Source organism: Carlito syrichta, unplaced genomic scaffold (genome assembly GCF_000164805.1).
Source record: "Carlito syrichta isolate Samal-C Ts95f unplaced genomic scaffold, Tarsius_syrichta-2.0.1 Scaffold303225, whole genome shotgun sequence".
NCBI lineage: Eukaryota > Metazoa > Chordata > Mammalia > Primates > Tarsiidae > Carlito > Carlito syrichta.
Window position 1 is genome coordinate 212,045 of NW_007247321.1, and position 3,833 is coordinate 215,877.

The following is a 3,833-nucleotide window of genomic DNA, read 5'->3' on the forward strand; positions in this document are numbered from 1 at the left end:
ATGAAATTTATTTCTCCCTAGACCTATAAAACTCCAATTGATACAATACTCTTTCTATACTATACTTCAGTTTTCATTATTTTTGAGTACTTTTGAGGGAAGAGATGAAAAAGTATAATATAAACATTTTTCTCTGTACTCAGGAGTTTTCATCATAATTATAAAAATGAGATAAAAATTCAGTTTAAAAAACTGAATTTAAATTATATTCCAGAATAATATAGAATTTTATACATCATGAATGATTTGCAACCAGTCATTGCTGTTAACAGTTCAGAAAAGAAGATTATTATGAATCTAGTGACTAAACAAAACTTTAGGATAAAGTTAGACTTAAAAGTGATCTGATACTCTTGCCAGGCATCCTCATGTGAGTGACATCGTCTTTAAACCCTGCATGGTGATCCCTGGTGCATGACCGTGATGCCCAGGGAAGACAGGGCCACCTGGAAGTCCAACTACTTCCTTAAGATCATCCAACTTTTGGATGACTATCCAAAATGCTTCACTGTGGGCACAGACAATGTGGGCTCCAAGCAGATGCAGCAGATCCGCATGTCCCTCCGAGGGAAGGCCGTGGTGCTGATGGGTGAGAACACCATGATGCTCGAGGCCATCCGAGGGCATCTGGAAAACAACCTAGTTCTGGAGAAACTGTTGCCTCATATCCGGGGGATCATAGGCTTTGTGTTCACCAAGGAGTATCTTACTGAGATCCGGGACATGCTGCTGGCCAACAGGGTGCCAGCTGCTGCCGGTGCTGGTGCCACTGCCCCACGCAAAGTCACTGTGCCAGCCCAGAGCACTGGTGTGCGGCCTGAGAAGACCTCCTTCTTCCAGGCTTCAGGCATCACCTCTAAAACCTCCAGAGGTACCACTGAAATCCTGAGTGATGTGCAGTTGATTAAGACTGGAGACAAAGTGCGAGCCAGTGAAGCCACACTGCTGAACTTGAGGAACATCTCCCCGTTCTCCTTTGGGTTGATCATCCAGCAGATTTCCACCATGGCAGCATCTACAGCCCTGAAGTGCTTGACATCACAGAGGAAACTCTGCATTCTCGCTTCCTGGAGGGTGTCTGCCATGTTGCCAGTGATTGTCTGCAGAATTGGTGATCCAACTGTTGCATCAGACCCCCATTCTCTTATCAGTGGGTACACACGAGTCCTGGCTTTGTCTGTGGAGCCTGATGACACCTGCCCACTTGCTGAAAAGGTCAAGGCCTTCTTGGCTGATCCATCTGCCTCTGTGGTTGTTGGCCCTCTGACTGCTGCCGCTGCAGCTGCTCCTGCTGCCCCTGTAGCTCCGGCCAAGGATGAAGCCAAGGAAGAGTTGGAGGAGTCGGTCGAGGAAGAGGGATTTGGTCTCTTTGACTAATCACCAGAGAGCAAACAACTCAGTCAGCTTTATTTGCAAAACAAGGAAATAAAGGCTACTTCTCTTTAAATTAAAAAAAAAAGTGATCTGATAGAATGAATAACACATATGTAGATAGAAAATTTAAAAAAGAAAATACTCCACAGTTTAGTGGGATTTAGAATAAAGAAAAATGAGATAAGAACATGTAAGTTTGATTGAGAGAGGCAGATTTCTAACTAAGTTGGTTTGAAATGAAGCGTTTAGGAAGATGATAATTTGGCAGTAAAATAGATCGGGACTTATATATGTGACCATAGCAGCTACATGTTGTTATAAACATAGTATTTCTTTGGAGTCTTGAGAGTTTTATATTTTTATCCCGTTCCTGTTCCCTATAAACTGAGTAATTCAGACTGTGTAGAAACTCAGTATCTTTAACAAAAATATGGCATAATATTATTTAACTTATAGGTTTGATATAAGGGTTAAATTCCCTATAGTAACCAATTTAATATACCTCATCTATATTGTCCCTTAATGTATGTTGGTTGCTTTCTACATACATCCGGCATTGTGTTATAGACACTTTAAATGTTTAAGATTTGTGCTTTATAGGTAGAGGGGATTTATGAAAGATTTCTGAATAGGCAGACAATGCAATCAAAAGTGGGGTGTTTTGATAAGAATAAACTGCTTTAATTGTGCATGAAAATTAGGAGAAGAGTGGTTAGAAACCTTATAGAAAGGTGGATTAATAGATATTACTTTGAACTAGTATCTTAGTTCTATTTCATATAGCAATGATATTCATATCTTTACACATGCCAAAATATTAGCTCCAGTATTTACCTTTCTATGATTGAGAGGTCAGATTTTGTGTGTACACATTGATGAAATTTTACCATGTTTACAGAACTGTGCACACACCATCCAGAGACAGAGAACATCGTCAGTTACCCGGATATCTTTCTCATGTTTCTTCTTGAGCCTTAACCTTTCTGTCTCATAAAGGTAACCATAATGCAGTTATTATAATTGCTTTGCCTGTTTTTGAATTTTATGTAAGTAGGATCACATGGCATTTACTTTATTGTGCTTGGTGCCTTTCACTTTATATTATACTTTTGAAATTCACCCATGTTGATGCACATAGCAGTTCATTCATTCTTCCTCTTGTATATTATTCTATTGCATAATTATATCACACTCAATTTTCTAGCTGATAAATAGTTATTTCCTAATTTTGGCCACTATGAATAATTCTGCTATGACATTCTTGTACATTTTATTTGGTGCACAGTGTGTGCATTTCTATTGGTATAAACCTTGACATTGAATGACTGAATCATAGCATATGTGCCAAGGAGAATCTACTAAATTAATCCAGATGGTTCATAGATAACGTTTCTAGAAGGTAACAAAGGAACAATTTTTATAACTTTGGAGGATAGAGATCTTTCTTAAACAAAAAATTTTAAAACACTAACTATAAAGGAAAAGGTTGAATAATTGACCTTTACTAAACTTGAAAATTTCAGTTTATCTAAAGTCACATTCAAGAGGATGAAAAAGCAAGACAGTGGGAGAACATGCTTTGAATTCATTTATCCAACAAAAGACTCATATCTAGAATATCTAAAGAACCCATTAACACATCAATAAGAAAAAAACCAGACAACCCAACTTCACACACACACACACAATAGGCCAAAGGGGGGGGAATCAAACAGGCATCTTACATAATGGGCTATCCAAATAGCTGAGAAACATATGAAAGGGCACTTAACTTTATTAGTCATCAGGGAAATGGAAATTAAATCCATAATGAAATATGACTACAAACACACTCAAATATCTAGAATGAAAAAAGTTGACCATATCCTGTATTGGTAAGAATACACAGCAATTGTGACTTACATTCACTGCTGATAGGAGCGAAAGTTGATGCAGCCATTTTCATTCTTTTTTTTTTTAATACTGTGTGTGTCAAGCAAAACATATCTGTGAGCTGAATCTAGCCATGACTGCCGATTTGCAACCTCTGAAAACTCCTTCATGTAACAGATATGGACCCTGAGGCACAAAGAAGTTAATTGAAGTTTAATTCAAGGTCAAATAGCTAGAACCTGTGTCTCCTCACTGCTCAATTGGTGTTTTTTCTGCCACACAGTGTGGCTTTCTATAAATGACTAGACAGGAAATGAAAAGCATAATGCTTTGAAATTTAACATATTTTACATTGTGCAAGTAAAATCCATTTTATGCAATCTTAAGTGAATAAAAGGAATTTAAATCAAATTTATTTCCATTCTTCCAAGGAAGTTTTAGGCTTAAAATAATAATAATAGTAAGCCTAGAACCACCTATTAGAGATTAGAATTTAGATGGTTCAAACACAAAAGCCTTTCATAAAAAGATTTCTGGGTATTAGTCACCATTGTTTTCATACATTTGAAAGAACTTAATAACCTACT

General features: G+C 37.4%; 1 pseudogene; it reads left to right on the plus strand.

The window, feature by feature from the left end:
- The first annotated feature begins 423 nt into the window (after positions 1-423).
- On the plus strand, positions 424-1,377 carry LOC103260495 (annotated as a pseudogene).
- Positions 1,378-3,833: the final 2,456 nt, after the last annotated feature.